The sequence below is a fragment of the Homalodisca vitripennis genome, chromosome 2 (assembly GCF_021130785.1).
Source record: "Homalodisca vitripennis isolate AUS2020 chromosome 2, UT_GWSS_2.1, whole genome shotgun sequence".
Classification (NCBI taxonomy): domain Eukaryota; kingdom Metazoa; phylum Arthropoda; class Insecta; order Hemiptera; family Cicadellidae; genus Homalodisca; species Homalodisca vitripennis.
In genome coordinates this window covers 6,904,318-6,922,334 of record NC_060208.1, presented here as the reverse complement: position 1 = coordinate 6,922,334, position 18,017 = coordinate 6,904,318, and the positions used below count along the sequence as shown (strand labels likewise).

Sequence of the window (18,017 nt, the reverse complement as noted above, 5' to 3'; positions counted from 1 at the left end):
CACAAACGCTATACCAAATTTCATGGGTGGCATGGACCATCATCGAAACTCTATGTTGCTTACATAGGAATAAAACTTTATTCCAAAGTTAACATTTACTTTCTAATTCGTTCTCGAAATATCGCGTGTGGACAGGCAAAAATCCAATGTTTCCAAGCCCCTTCAGTTATAGGCTTCGCTAACGCTCAGCCAAATAACATAAAGGTATTGATTGAAGTCAACATTGTATGTTGTGAGAATAAGTATCCAAAATTAATTATTTATAACAAGTGTGTTATTGATGATGGATGATTTGAAAGTATGGCAGGATTGCTGACATTTGCACTTATATTTGTTTAAAAAAAATGTATAAATACTTACGTTTCGATTATTAAAATCCATTCTCTTCTTCAGGTGGAAACTTGACAACATAAGGAATTTGTACGTTAAAAAAATTAGAATGCACTTGATCTTGTAAGTCCAAACTGTGGCTTCTTTATGTTGTCGAGTTAGATAAACAATGAGTTTTATTGCCACAACCCATGAGTTATTTTTAGGCCATACGTAACTTTATGTCTTATAACTTTGTACACTTGGGAGGATAGAATAGGTTGTATTTATCTAAACGTAGCGTTATATACTTGTAACATATAACAATGGCAAGCGTCCACCCACACTGTTATACTTTACAATTCATTTTTTGAATAAACCAATTATTATAAATACACAGTGTAAATGTTCCAACACAAAAACTATGCATAAGTCTATAATACCGTAAGCAATGTTTCAGTGGCTGTAATTTTCAACCAAATAAAACTAAGAAAATGTATGTACAGATCGAAAACAGCTTAATTGTGTTCTCATGTATTTGATAATAAAACTATTATTGTTCTTAAGGAAAATCATGAAAAGGGAATACAAATACAAATTTGTATTAATATGTACGAACTACTTAAGAAATACTAAATGCACTCAAATATTGACTGTTAAAAAATTCCAATTGCCTCCGTTTTATGATTAATTTAGAAGGAGACGATTACTTTTAAAAAATATCTTGATTTGAAGCACGTGGTACAAGATCAGATTGAGGTAACGATCCTCAAACTTGGACAACGAATCGTATTCACTCGTTGTCGTGAAGAGATGCAGTATATACACTGTATTAGCATGGGCGATGGCGCGAGTGGGCTCTGCGGCATGCCAGTGTACTGGTGGACTGTACATCTACATAATTATCATAATTTGTGTACTCTAGACAGCTAATGGTCACAAGCCACTAGACCGCTGGCTACCGGACATATGCCGTCACATCGGCACAATATGGATACCATGGTTAATCATGTATAAACATTGGTTTAGTCCGAATTCAACGCAAAGTACTGGTACTTTATCCTAAATTAAAACCTTATTATTTAAAATTATAAGTTGTAACATTGGTTATTTAAATAGATATTGGGTGCATATAAACTGTACTTATTCAACTCAATAACAACTTAAACAAACCTTCTTGATTTTGGTGAAAGCCTGTTTATAAGTTCAAATTATTGTTATAGGTGATTCTGAAATCTTTTTCCCTTTCCCCAAATTGTGAGTTTAAACAGCTGCTTGTTTTTTAATTTACAGACCTTTCTTGTTTTGCTAGTGTGAGAATTCTTTTTACTCACCTACTATGGACGCTTTTTATCTATAACTTACCTATGGATTGCCTATATGGGGAACTGAGAGTACAAAAACTCAATACATCTTCCGCCAGCAAAAAAGAGCTATAAGGCTCATTTTCAAATTAAGTTGCGTGCAGTCCTGTAAAGAAGTTTCCACAAAATTTTACTGTCACCAACAAATTTTAATCATTAATAATTACCATTTAGAAACGACCTTTTCTTAATTTCGCCACAAAAACTAAATTATTTGCAAATCAGAGCTTTTATGCTAGCATTCTTCTTTTGTAAATCTTTTGTCTCTTTGCTTGAAAAGTATTGCTGATGACAGAGAATTCCTGAATAAACTAAAAAAAATTTTCTTATTTTAATCGAAATACTACAGTGTTCGGAGACTACCTAGAAGAGAAAAAATGTAGACCTCCATAATTAGGTTACCTTATTTTTAGTTTACATGGATAATTCTGTTCCTGGTTTATTACTTTTATCTATTTCACACCGTATATACATGTTATCTCGACGATTGGCCATGGATTTTTTGTTTTTTTACAATTAATGATTTGAGTTGAGTTGGAAAACTCAACAATTATACTAGGGAACACTTATAGCTGATTTTTATTCCTGCCAGGATAATCGGACACTGGGTGAGCAAAAACTTACAACCTTGGCAACCCAATAGATGTCCAGGAGCGGCAAACCACTAATCGCAAGTGTCGGGATATTGGGGTAAGGAGGGTTTGATCTATAGGTCTAGTTTAGTTCGGAAGATGACAGTTGGAAGGGGTGGGATTCCCTTAGAGTTGAAGGTTTTTTTGCAAACCCTAAATATGAGGAAATAGAAGTATCTACCCTGTCCGCTTTGACTGAAAGAGGCTGGAAACACACACGTAGCCTCCTTCTTTTCTTCCAAGATGACATTATTATAATTGTGTGTGCATATACCTCGTGGTACATGTAACATGCGATCTCAACAGGAAGCAGCCTCTACCCTGAACCTTACCCATCCTGAGGGATCATGTCAGTCCGGGACCGGCGCAGAGATAGTAACTGTAGAGAGATATTTTACTCAGATCCTTGTCTAAGTGAATAATCGATTACCTCTTTAATTCGTAGTTCTGATTTAAAATGACGTACCCTAGTGTCGTTAGGACCTATTTCGTGTCCCACAAATCTCTCAACCATTCCTTTTTAGTATTTTTTTATCACCGAAATATATCTTAAAAATTATATTTTAGATATTAATCTAATTAATTGAAAAAAACTTTTTAACACACAGCTTGAAGTTCTTTTATCTATTCCCCAATATTATGTATGAAATAAAACTAATACTTTACACTACAACATTCCTCGACTCGGATATTTAAAAATTCCAGATTATTTTATGTTTAAAAATTAAAAACAAAGATATTGTTTACCATCTTTAATGTCTACTATTACGAAGTGAAAGCGTTTGTTTCTATTACCATATAATCCATTAAATTAAAAGAGACAGGTAAATTCAACTTAAAAAATGTGACGTCTCCCACTTAACGGTTAATAAGAATGTAAAACTTCCATTCCTTGATGGCTCTAAATCGCTTTTGGAATATGATTTCAGAAAGAATAAAACTTAGAAAGCTTATCATTTCGAAACATAGACAACTTATGGGGAAGGCGATACAAGGTTAGACTATCATAATTTACAGGTAATTTTATGCATATCCGTATGGTAGAGGTAAAAGCTAGAGATCTATAACTGATGATTTAACAGTTAAGGAGTAACAAACCTATTATACAAGTAATAATCAAGTATAATCCTGATTAATGTTTTATGCAGCTACAGATTCCTTTGTAAAACTAATAATCCATACATTAAAAGCTGAGATGAGGCCTTCCCACGCACAGTGTTAATATTGCAAGACCAGGTCAAGAGTTAATCAACTACCAGACCCAGATACTTGTAGGATGCAACTCTGGGAAATCCACTTCCTTGGTCAAAAATATATTCGGTGTTACATTGACATCCCTATCTATTGATAAGAATGAAATAGAGCTTTCCTGCTCTTATGCTATTTATTGCTGATCCTGATAAATCAAGAACCAAGTTACATCACAAATCACGATGTTTGCACAGCCTTTTTCAATGCATTTGAATGTAATTTAGTCAAGTATTGAAAAAATATCAGACAAATGATTGATGAAGCCCTGGGGAACCCAACATTGATTACTTTTTTTCATCAGAGATAATTTCTGCCAGAGTGATGATTTTTCTAGAATTATCATGTCTTCCGTTCTTTTTAAAAAGAGGCATTTTATGGTTTACGCAATCAAGTGCTTTACTTTGGTAAATAAAGCCAATCGCTTACTGTCGCCTTTCTATAGCCCAACCATAGAAGGAACTCGAACAACTGCATTAAGGCAAGTCACCCTTAAGAAAATCCTTAAGAGTGCACTTGAATTTTACTTCTGTATGTTTATTTTAATTTGATTTACCAGGTCCAGTAATATTTTCTTGTCTACTTTATTGTAGTTATAAAAATGTCTTAGTTCCCAATAATAGAATCTTGCTCTGTTAGTACAAATACTGTTAGTACGTACGAAAAGTTGTGCTTAATTAATTACAGTTGAGGGATCAATGACATCACTGTTACACCACTGTTAGTTGGCAAGCAGTTGAGAGTTTTTCTAAGTTGGTTCTCTAGTACAGTGCCTGCCTAAAGTGGAATTTGAACAACGCCTCTTTTGGAATGTTTCCTGACCAAAAATAACTTGCTCCGAATAGTCACTTAGCCATCCTTGTATTGAGGACAAACAACAAACACAAAGCCAGGCAGGCAAGGACTGGGATGTCCACTTGTGCGATAATTCAAACATCTGCACACTGTAACTAATCTAAACAGTTCCAAGCCAGGTCGAGGCTTGAAAGGTGTTACTTGTACATTTACGTTGACGTCTAAACGTGAATCTTAGGCCATTTTTGTTCATACATTTATGGAGTATGATATAAAACCATGATAATGATCTAAAATTATATTTGATTATTATTGGATGATCTATAAAAGAATATATAAAAAAATGTAAGCTTCCCATTGGTTCAGGGAGTTGAATATCGGCAACCTGAGACAGCTGCTTAGACTTTACGACGGAAAGTTATTTTCGAATCAATATTGTTTCTTAAACTACATTAAGAATATAAAATACCACCGCTATTGATGCTCTATATACAACTCAGGTATTTTCTTTCCTTAAAAATTGCTTTAATATTAAAATACCTACAAATGCATTTTTATAGTAAGACATTTTTCCCAAAACCCCTTTCCGCTGTTCTAATTGCACCGAATAACGATCTAGTCCAAGGTCATTTTGATTTAGATATCGTGCTAGGTTTTTAAGCAAGACTGTTGGAAATTTGCATCAAAAATGTCCAGTTTACAAAACGTGGTTTTTATAAAGGTTATGATTGTCGCTTAGTTTTCCTTGGCGTGGGTGTCCCTGTGAAACCGACTGCCGAAACTAATTCCCCTGTGAAATTCACTAGTAAATATGTATGATTATGCCCAGCCAGTAAGTGCAGCAACACGCCACGGTCAGATCCAAGGAGAGATAACGTATGCTCGATGGTTTCCCTCCAAGAACTACCGTGCAATTATCGAAGTAAATGAGATGCATTATGGCGTGCGCAGGTGCAGTATTTACGGTAGATTTGCATCCCTTGATAGCCTCCCTGCACACCGATATACGCCCCAGTTGTATATCTTGTTCTGTAATTTGTGAACTCTAAGTCAGCATGTGTTGTAGATTGCGATCTTCGTGACAAGGATAGTGGCAGTGTCCCTGATCATTTATTACTTCAGGTTGCACTTCTAGACATTTTAAAGGATTCGTATATTGCATTAGATTGTTTAACATTTATTGTTATTGAAATTTGATGATTTGTAAGATTACAAGTATTTCCGACATTTGACATCGTTGTTTTTATACAAAAATATAATACGTCGTTTCGAAGGTTGAAGTTTATCCTTCTGGTTTAGGTGTTATAAGCCCATAAGACGTAAGGGTTAATGTATTTTTGACTCCTAAGCAATGCCCTAATGGCAAATTTTCGACCTATTGTCATCTTACTTTCAGGCGTTTTTGAAGTATGGAGCGGTAGTAACTTTGATTATGCTCATTACAACTGTGTATAGCCTAATTCATTTCTTCCACACGACGTGTTTCTGAGGTACGAGGACATATATTTCAGTCAGTTTTTGAGGTCTGACGTTTAAGACTGCGCCATGTACCTTAGATTGTTATCGTTCAAATATTTACAACCTGAGCTAGTTGTAAGCTCTCACTCCACAGAGAGCACTTCCGGCGGTCTTATTACAAGCACAATGTCAGCCAATCAATTAATATCACTGGATGAGTTTATCTCGTTTCTCTCTCATAACTAATACAATTAAAAGTAGAATTATTTCTTTCAATATATACGCAATGAGAAAGGATTTCGGTTAATTTTCATCCTTTTAATATTTACAAAATGTATACACAATGGTTTCTAGAATGGAAAGCTATCCTCTTCGTCGGGTGAAAAAACAGTACAGATACATATACTTAAAAAAAGTACATATATGAACATATAGTACATATACGTTTACTTCAGTCTTAGGAACAAAGCATAAGACGGGGGGAAGGATGAAGGTATTCATCCTTCCCACTCCCGACCATCTCCTTAGTGTCTCATTGTTCCAGATTCACACGCCGCGATACCGCAGGAAATGCCGACATTGATTTTCTTTGAATGTCCCTTTTAACGCCTCTTCTGGCTGGTGTGACGTGTGTTTGTTCTCTTGACTTGTGCTTCGTGCTCGTGGTTTCACATTCTGTCAGTATCTCACGTAAACGTGTTTTGAAATATTTTGCTAAGGACAAAAGGACAGCGTAATTGTTGGAATAAGGACATTTTTACGTCACAATTGCCCTTGTAAAGGCTCTTCTGTGAGTGATATACCACAGTATGTTTACCATACGAATAGAATCTGAAATCTTTAATTTGTGTTTAAACCTTTTATGTCGACTACTGGCACTATTCCTATAATGCTCTATTGGCAATGTTGCCATCACGTCATATCGTTTATTGTTTATGATGTAAAATCTGTATCATCATTAAGGGTGTTTACGAAAAAACGTATCTAATGTTAGATTAATGAAATTGTTATCAAGTAACGTTTTGTCACATGTAAGTAAATTGTAATTCAAAATGTACGCGTGGTGTTTGTTATTACTTTCGTGTGTTGAGTAAGTATTTAGTAAGTGACTAATTTTTGTAATTTTCAATATACTATGTAGATCATGTTTTCATAATTAAATTTTTATGATTTTCCTCAAATTACTTTTATTTGGACATTTCAAATCACATATTTTATTATATTATATTTGACTTAAAAAACAATATTAAAACAAAACTACGTTTTTCTGAAATGATAAGCTATATTTATTAATTACCATTTATATATTATAATACAAATGTTAGCTGATTATGATGTGATTTAATATTTCGATTTTACGTTAGTATTTGACGTTAAAAATCTGTTTAAAATAATATGATTAATTTAAATAATAAACTGCGATTAATCATTTGTCAAATTACATTATATGGTTTTTTTATCGTCGTAAAGTTTGTTATATCTTGTACATTATAATAAATTATACTATCAATCAAATTTCTGATATCCGGCTCTAGTATATCTTATAGACATTACTGATCACACACACACAACAAATAACATGATATAATAATTATTGCCACCGGTATGAGATCTATTTACCTTTAATATAGACACGGGTAGAAGTACGCCACACCACGTGTCGTAGCAGGCTCTGCTAAGGTTGTATGCAACATTTCAAATATATTGCTCGTTTCATTCTCGAAGTGGCCTGCAGACAGACAAACAAACATAGAAGCGTACAAAAAACGAAGTTGACACAAAAAGGACGTGTCATAGAACTCATTCTGATAGAAATTACGTCTCTTGCAAAATTTAAAGTCTACATGTGAAATTGTTTCTTAAAGTATCTTGCTTTTTTCTTATATGCTGCCAAAAGAAAGGCAAAATTTGGCCGGCAAATACAAAAAATCATAAGTCCTATCTAAAGGATGATGAATCAAATTACCGGAAGTTTCTCAGAATTAAAGCTGTAAAATAACTGCCACCCTTCGTCTTAATATGGTGATAGACTTGTAAAAAAGTTTGTTTTCGCCAGACGGCGGAAGTTGGGACAGGTCTGATGTAAGTGGCAATGAATCAGAACTGACTGATGATCCCATTAACCAAATCTGATTTGATTGGTCGGCACTAGTATATTTTCTTCTTTCCAATAAAAAGTGAAAAAGAAATAAAATAATGTTTTAAAAAAATTTTCTTGGAAGACTAACTGAACCGTTTTATGTGGGTTTACTAAAAAGCATTATTTGTATTGCCTGAGCGTAAGCAAAGCCTGGTGGGGCTGAACTTTTTTATTTCTGCCAGTCTGTCTATCTGTTCCGTCTGTACGCAAGATATCACGAAAAAAGATCTGATTTAGACTTGAAAATGAAGCTTCATTTTATATGAAGAAACACTGAGGTCGACGCCGGTGCATGTCACTCCATGGGATTTGGCTGAGCGTTAACGAAAAGTTTTACATTGGTGTTATGGATGTCCATGGTGACAACAATAAAATCCAGGAGTAAATAAAATTGTAAACAAACTCAAAACTCTCATAAGAAATTAAAACATGTGACATATTAACACATATAGCCTAAGTATTTCCAACACATAACTTATACATACATTACAGTTAATTTCTGTGTCGACATTTATTACATAAACACAATTTTTTTCATTTATTATATGAAACCTAATTTAATGAAAAAAAATCCGAATTTATCATGTTGCATGATATTTCGAAAAAGATTTCAAATGTAAGTGTTTTCATGTCAACTTCTTTCTTGTGTGATGACTTTCTTTCTATCTGTTTTCAGAGCATCTCAAAAATGAAATTATCTATAGATTTGAAAATATGCATGCAGCTTCAGCGAAGCTGTTACGACCATTGGTGTGACGTACTTTTATAATAATGTATTATTCAATAATGGGTTTGCATGATTACTATTTTTATTAATATTTCGTTCTCTTTGTTAATTGATTCAATTCCCAAGTAATAATCAAGCAATTATTACCCTTTTGAAAAATTATTGTGTATGTTAATCACTGTCCATTCCTAGGAGGTTTTATTTGAATGGACAAAATGATATCGATCATTTATCATCGTTATATGTTACAAGAAGTTACATATTTAGTTCGACGGCACTTGAAGAAGAGGATGGATTTCTAATTCTCGAAACGTTTAGTATATCCTCCTATAACGAAGACAACGTACTATATCCTCCACATATCCGCAAGACTGTTATCTTTTCGCATCATCCATCATCAATAATGGTGTCATTTGTTTTGTTTGCACTTGTCTTAATTGACAAAGGGAGGCATTTTTGAATCAGGGGTCCTGAACAGATTACATTGCATCTATTTAGTATGTATGTTAATTAGCAAGAAGTTGGTGAACATTTTTAAAATTTGAATACTGGCCCACTTCCCAATTTAATTTAAAAAGTACCTTTTATAAAATACCTTACCAACCCACATATCTTAATATCTTGCATGCCTTTTACATTTTGGGTCCTCATATTGGTGTTAGAGAAAGAGAGCCATTGCACTGAAAATAGCATTTAAATTGTCGTGAAAGAGTGGTAGATAATAATTTTTGCTAGCCAAAATTTCCATAGACAGTTAAAATAAGAAATTTATGGGTCCAAATGTCATTGAAATGTTTTGTAAATCTTGATTCCCCATGTCCTACCTTATAGATGGATGGTTATTAATATTGTCTCAGAAAAACTATTTACGAAACGGAACTCTTTTTTCATATTATTTTTTTCAAATTTATCTTTTTAGCTATGTTTTCGGTGCTCTCCTCTATATATTTAATATTGTATGGTTTGTTCAAAATCGAACCACCAGCAAAATGGCAGATACTTTCCTCTTATTCTAAGGAACAGCTTTGTTCTTTTTGGGTCAAGGAATGAAATGGAAGTCCGTCCTTCTGTTTGGACTGTGTGGTAGTTATTCGTTCTGTCGGATTCTTGGATACTCTGTTACATCGGAGTGTTTCTGTAATGTCGTAAATAGCCTGTTTTAGACTACGTGTTGAATTAAGTGTAAATAACATTACATCTATGTCCACCAATGGGCTCTAAAAATGTTGTTTATGAAGTAAGTGTTGAGGAGTCAGAAATTGTTAATTTGTAATAAACTGGCCGCTCGGTAAAAAAGTATTGTATCACGGTGATGAGAAATACATAGTTTTTAGAGAGGGCTTATCTAAAGCGAGAAGGTTAGTTTCCCAAAAGTTCCTTTGAAATCGCAAAGTGTTTTTATAACAAGCGTCGAAGTAACGGCACAAGCACTATAAATGTTGGCAGTTTGTCAGCGATGAAATACGACTGCTGCTTGATTGTTTTTCACTTGTCACAAACATCGAACATCAACCATGTTTGGAAGATTGACGGTTTTATTGAGTAACTCGGTATAAAATATCGCCTTATTTCAAAATATACGAACTTTTTAAAGAATATTTTTATTACAATTATTAAAATATATTGAATAACACAGAGTAGGAGTTCACCACACCACGTGTCGTAACAGGCTTCGCTGAGGTTGTATGCAACATTTAAAATTTGTAGCTCATTTCATTCTTGAGATGTTCTGTGGACAGATAGAGAGAATCACACAAAAATGAAGTTGACCCAAAAATGACGCATCATACAAATCATACTTACTTCATTTCTAAAGTTTCATGCAAAATGTTAAGTCTGCCTTTGACATGTTTCTCAACATATCTTGCCACATGATATCTTCACATTTTCATTTATTAAATATTTTTGTTTTGTTGTATTTTGTTCAATGGCGTAGTGTAGCGGGCACAACGGTTATCGTAAGATAACCAGATCAAGCAACGTCGAGCGTGGCTGCTCCTTGGATGGGTGACCGCTGAGCGATCCTGTCCTTGCAAGCAGCCCGCCTGCCCGGCCATTGGTGGTGGTTCGGAAGTCACCTTTAAGCCGTTGGTCCCCCAGGTTAAGTGTTAGAGAGGGCTTCTTAGCCCTAACTTTGCGTGCTAAAATAGCTATCCTTACTTTACTTTTTCCTTTTAAATTGAATTTCATATAAGTGATTAAATAATAAAAAACTGTATACCAAGTCGCTATAAAAATGTTTTTATGTGTTGGGATAGTTAAGTATATGTATGATATGGGTGTATTGAGATTGCTTGCAAATTTATCTATTCTGCTATTCTCTGGTTACCGACATGGTTATCCATAATACCACAGTAAAAGTATTCGCTAACGCTCAGCCAAATCAGATGGAGTTACATACACCGTAATTGAACTTCTAAGGGCGTTTACGATGTGTCATGCGGACAGGCAGACATACTACAGATAGAAATGATAGTTTTCCGTCCCCATGAGTGTTAGGCTTCGCTAAAGCTCAGCCAATAAGAAGGAAGTTTCATGCACAATTAGCCTACAGAGGAAATGTTTTCTTGATATATGTTGTGGATAGTAAGGCTGCGTGTGGTACTGTATCTCGAGTTAAATGTCATATGATTGTGCTTCGATAGCGCTCAGCTAACTCCTGTTGTCGCTATAGATTGAAGATTCTCACGATATCATGCGCATCGAAATGCTTAAATAACACAAATGCTAACACTCAGCCAATGAAATAATACAAACTCAAACAATGGGCTTTTATGTAAGTAGGGAACTACTACAAAAAGAATTGTATTTTTCAAAACTATTCTCCAATTATTATTTTCTAATCTCATTTATTTATTTATACATAATTCGATTCATTACTGATTCTGCTAAGTTATACAACTTGTCAGCAGAGTCCAATGCGCAATGTAAACAGTTACAAAATGTAAAAAAGGTTTTATTTTAAATTATTTTATTTATTGTTTCTATTTAATCCAGTCGATGGCACTGGATGGACGTAAAATAACCATGACAATAGTGGCTAGTAAAGATAATTACTGCAACTAAAAAGACTGACAGCGTCAACAATAAAACTAACGATAAATAGATGTATGCAAAAAAATAACAATAACTCAACAAGAACAACTGTGAGGACGTAACAGAAACGTTATAACAAATTAAATAAATATTAACGGAAACATCGTATAGGGTTCGGTTATCACCAACTGCCACATTGTGTTAATTGGGCGAGTCACTAGCTAAAGAAAAATATAAAATGTTAATTAAATATTTTTAGCACAAAAATCCATATAATAAGAAACATGTGGTTTGCTGCACATGTACGGAACGCCTGCAAGACATCAAACACTTGTAGCTAACCGTTAAGGACTATGTACTGTATTTAAATATTGCAGGCGCTACTACTAAGAAATCAATTATTATTCACTAGTTTAAACACTTTGAGTGACGTATAATAAATATTATGTTGTTGTAGCGTTTGAAACAAAACTATTATGTAACAATTAGGTGTGAGTACTGAAAAACTAAATTTAAATCATTATTTTTTGCATCACAGCAAAGACTGTACAAAAGGTTCGACATAAACCTTCGGCCAGTACCTGCAAAGGTATAACCACCTCCAGGGTTAAACTCTGAAATGTAAGGGTTCTTACATGTACTGTAGTAAATGAAATGAAAATCATGGTTTTTATAACAGTCAGTTTGAAATTGAATCTTCGTAAAATGCAAAGTAATATAATGTAAAATTGTTTCATAATCGGATTTTATGTTACTTATAATGATGAATATACTACACCTTCGATTATTTGTTCTTTCATAAAAAATGTATAATTAGGGTTAAGGGTTAAATGCATGAAATTAAATTATAAATCTTGTTCACAGGTCATATATTTTTAGTTTGGTACATTTCACACCAATCGTCAGACACAGAAACAAAATTAATTATTTATGAATTAATGATATATAAATCATAAATTAAATTATATAAAAAATGTTTTATTATTTTTGAATAATATAACCAATCTTTTATCTTAATATTAAAACCAACAAGGAGAATTAAAAAAATTCTTACTGTGAAACAAAAGGTAACATATACCTGTTCAAACAAACATTGACTTGAAACATTTTAATTTTCGTAAAGTATTGAGTGTCAGTGAACACAGTAGGTTGTACGCCTTGTATATCTTACAAATAAAAACAGTATTTTCATCTTCGCTCTTAATTAGTACCCTTGATTATATTCTATCACAAGGTTTATTATGAATCCTATCACAAATATTCATAATCAAGGCTGGTACCTACTGTCACAAAGTATACAGATTGTAGTGTAATAAACTCATAACTCAGCTGTTATCTAATACCTGATATCTATAATACCTAATATGTAATACCTGTTATCTAATACATTCATAGCCTGATCGACTATAACAACAGCTGACCGTCGAATATTTTAATGAGCCATGCATTACTAATCATACTACAAACTAAATCATATTAGTTGATTATGAAAAGCAAGAAAAACTATTTTAAACAATATGTGTTTAACAATATATATATATATATATATATATATATATTTAAACAACATATTTATATTAAACAAAAAATAGTCATTAAACGCCCTACCAATAGGACAGTGATGATCAAGATGTTTATGATATAACTAGCGTTCTAATACTCACGATCATCAGACGACAAAAATTAGTAGTACAGTGTTATCGAACGCAGGTCTCAACTATGACTTGTAACACTTCTCAGACAAGTAGCCTCCGTGGCGCAATCGGCTAGCGCGTTCGGCTGTTAACCGAAAGGTTGGTGGTTCGAGCCCACCCGGGGGCCGATATCTTTTTGCGTCGATTTTCTAATAATATCGCGTATTTTTCACACAATAAGTCCAAAGCGATTTATTGTTCTACAAAATTAATTTTCTTACTCGCTTCATTAATTAATTATTGTTTAATATTTGTCAGTAGCGATGTTCGTGCATTTAATTTCTTGTAATTTTAAAAATCCATTGGCCAATATTGTTAGTTATGTTTAAATTAATAGCGGACCATTCAACACACCTTTAACACAGAACGTACTAGAATGTCCCAAACATAACGAATGTATCCTATGTAGTCTAATGTACAGTACACACTCGTTAACTACTCACGAGAACAACAGTGGTCATATGCAGTTTTGTTATAATTAACTCAACAACCTATCCATAAATCCCTAAGTAAACCAACTCCTAGATTAAATCAATGACATTTTAGATCAGACGCTTTATAAAAGGGCCTTTAAATGTTTATTTATTGCCATATTGACTAAGGCACAGTAGAAGAGTGAGTCAGCTCGGCAGTGAAGGTTAATCACTTATTTTGTGAGTATTCTCCACGGTAAAGAATTTATTATTTAAAAATTGGGGTTTACAGTTTATTTATTTTCTCGTACATGCCAAAACACAAATAATAGGATATGCTTTGTTCTAGTTTCTGACGTAATGTCTTTTCGCATCAAGTTGCTGTCTATTCCACTACCGAATATTTTGAGAATTTTCAATATGGGTACGAGAGACGTTCTGTAAAAATGTTGACTCTGGCTGTTTAGAAAGAAAACATGTTCTTCGTCTCGATATACTTAAGTACTGTACTTATTGTGTAACAATGACAAGTAATTGTCTAACAGCTGTTAAAAACCTAAACGTGACTCGAACTAAAATAAAATGTATAAAGTTTTACGTGTATAAAATATAACTGTGGTAAGTTTTTACATTTAACAAAAGCAGAGCTGTATGTTATTTAATTATTTTCCTCTCGGCCGTCTGTGAGCGTCAGCGAATTGTAGATTTTACTGAGTGTTTTATTACTTTTATGTGGACTTTGTCAGGTTTTGGGAATAAAGTAAAACCCACATATTTTGGGTAACACTGGGTATTTTGTATAAGACTAAGACGTACAATGCGGATTATATGGATAGTGTTCAATAATACGAAATAAATTTGTAGAATTTTTGGATTCAACTCTGCAGAATTAAATTAAATGTCTTTAACTGTCACGCTCAGTATATATATATATATATATATATATATATATATATATATATATATATATATATATATATATATATATATATATATTAAAAATATGTTTAACTAATATTTCTTTTTTGTTTTACAGGTAAAATAATGAATCCAACGTTCACCTACGTGTGCGCTGATTATTGTGTAAGTTCATACTTTTACATATTCCATAACTTGTTATTTATATGAATTGCAGCATATATATATATATATATATATATATATATATATATATATATATATATATATATATATAGCCCTAAAGACTACATTGGAGAAACATCTACGTCACTTAGGCTGAGGATGAACAATCATCGTGCCGATGTTCGACATCAAAATTTACTTAGACCCGTATCTGCACACGCTGTCCAACACAATAAAACGTTTGAAAATTGTTTCTCTCTAATTGGCATCAAGAAGTTTCAAAATTATGACAATAAAGACTACACAAAATTATTACTAAGAAGATATGAACAAGCAAACATAATGGCTCTTCAATCAAAATCATCAGTTGGATTAAATTTCAGACACAGTTAATTTTAAATTTATTATTCAAACATTTTATCTATGTCTGTGTTTTAGGAAAGGTTACATGTTTAATTAATTTACTTGTTTTGACACCATATGTTTTTGTTGTTTGAAATGTTTTTATAACCTTCATTGTTTTGTTTGTTTATATTAATTTTATTATATACATGCATTTTGATAATGTTACTGAAAAGTAACGAAATATTAAGCATTTCGATTTGAAGAAACGTGTTTTGTTTTCTTTTATACCTATATATTAATAAGTTACTTTAGAATATCCCAAGTCGTTATGCGTTTTAACTATTAGATAGTCAGGTACAATATTAGAAACAGAAGCAAACTAAATTATTGTAATTGAGTCATTATTTGCCATTATTTGAGTAGTTGTACAGTTATCTTATCCAGTTCTCATTATTTAAGTAGGCTATGTAATTATTGTTTATATAAAATTTATTTTTTATCTATGTATTGTTAAAAAATTGAGATTAGATATTTCATGTACCACAAACATTGAAAATGTAACAAATAAATATTTAATTAAACATCATAAATAACCGAAGAACTAGAGTAGACAAAAATTATTCTACAAACCTATACGACAGTATACAGAACAAAAATACAGTAAAAAAGTGAAAACTAGTGAGAGAATACGTTGATTAAAATTACGGATGGGCGCAAAAAGTTAACGACGAGGATGGGATTCGAACCCACGCGTGCAGAGCACATTGGATTAGCAGTCCAACGCCTTAACCACTCGGCCACCTCGTCACGTGTCAGATGAGCTGTAAATGTATATCGTAGCCTCTTTGTCATGTTAAACATTCTAATTGTATCGGTAATTTACGTGCATTGTGTTCAAATGAATGTTGTATTTTTTCAGTTGTAATATATCTTAATTTTAATACAACTTGTGTTGTGTATGTTGTGCAAAATATGCTATAGATTCCATAGCAGACTACATAACGAAATCCAGAACGTACAGTTGCTTTAGCACAAGTTCAATACAAGAGCTGGCGGAAACCCTCATGAGCGATAGATGTGATCTAAATCGGCTGAAAAAATTAACGTGAACCACATCTTAGATTACATTTATAAAATATTCCAGTCCATTGGCATATAATGTAACACTAACATTCAAAAAGATAATTCCTAAAACAAAATAACGTGTGATCTGTACAAATATTTCAGACATTCGAACATTAGTATTATAATCCTATTTGTATAATACTAAAAGTAAATCTTGTCCATAATATAAACTTATCCTTACATTAAAGTTTTCTTTAGATTCCTCGAGTATTCAGCATCTTTGGGACGGCCTTAAGATTTTTGAATGTAGGCTAATCTTGTGCAAGATTTTTATCAGGAAATACAGGAAATGCTGTGAAAATGTATTTTTCTATTTTTTTAAACTTTCTGACAAAAATAATAATTAGTAAATACGACGACAGGCCACACATATATTTTAGACAGTAAACTCTACACCACCCTCCGAGTGGTGAAAGACGCTGCAGCGTCTATAAATTTCGTTCGCGAGTGGCAGAGACGCTCTAGCGTCTATTAACGCAAGCCTTTTTTGTTCCGGTATTTCCGATGTTATGCCGCGACTTAAACGCTGTATATTAGGTATGGTTAGAAAGACCAGATTCCAAACTTTAATTTGATATAGTATTTAGATATGCTGGCACTAATGGAACTCTTACAAACGGTTCATCCACCTACTGTACTACCTCCTGGACCAAGTGAAGATCTTCCTCACCGGATTGCTCATTTATCAGACTGTGTAGTGTGTAGACGCAATAAAAAAGGGGGCAAAAGTCAATTCTGGTGCCCATCTTGTAAATTTGGGGTTCATAGAGAGTGTTTCTCTTACATGGAACATTACTGGAGGCCTCTCAAACCAGGAAGAATGAGGAGGAATGAGGTTGGCTCTGATACTGACTAAAACGTGTACATAAAAGTTTCGATCAGCAACTAGTGTTTGTTTTTAGGAATAATACATATAAACGATACATATTTTTGTTCAGAATTAAATTTTAAACAAAATGGCTATTTTGGATTTGTGTTCAAAAATTAAATTTAGGGACATTTATAACTCAGCCTAACATAAACATACAAAATCAGTAAAAATGTCCCGCTACTTGGAGAAAAAAGCACCGCCACTCGGAGGGTTAAAATATATTTTACAGCTACTCTTACTTTGTCGCCCAATGAATTTTTAAAGTAGACTAATAATGAGCATTATTTGCAAAAATCACGAGCGTTCAAATAAAGTAGGTCTCATCTTCCGTTTAACTTTTAACGGACATACCATCACTTAATATATACACCTCATCCCTTGTAGAGGCCTTAAAATACAGAGTGAGAGTGCTGGAGCTATCGATAAGATAACTCTGTTACTGTGGCGCTGCCCTGTGAGAAGTCATGGAACTACTCAAGTTCCCCGTACGTGCGCTGTTGCCGTTTTGAACTGTTTTAAAAGATCATCACAATACCCTCAGTGCAGTATATCCGTCCAAAATTTGAAGCAACGTTGTCCTAAAACCTTACATAGAACCAGGGCACAATTGTTTGGGTTTCTTAAGGATACTAAAATCGAACACTGGATTACGGGTTTAAAATTAAGTTTATTGGGGGATTGTTTTAATGGAGTGGACAATTTTATTTTAAACTGAATTATACATGTATATACTGCATACAGACTTCGCTGAGTCCATAGCTGATATAAATAGGCTTC

At 33.2% G+C, this 18,017-nt stretch overlaps 2 non-coding genes across 2 annotated transcripts; one reads left to right on the top strand and one right to left on the bottom strand.

The window, feature by feature from the left end:
- Nucleotides 1-13,456: 13,456 nt before the first annotated feature.
- On the top strand, nucleotides 13,457-13,530 carry Trnan-guu. Its single transcript has one exon. It is a non-coding gene; the product is annotated as a tRNA-Asn (tRNA).
- A 2,439-nt stretch (nucleotides 13,531-15,969) lies between these two features.
- Nucleotides 15,970-16,051, bottom strand: Trnas-gcu. The gene has a single exon. It is a non-coding gene; the product is annotated as a tRNA-Ser (tRNA).
- Between the last annotated feature and the right edge of the window lie 1,966 nt (nucleotides 16,052-18,017).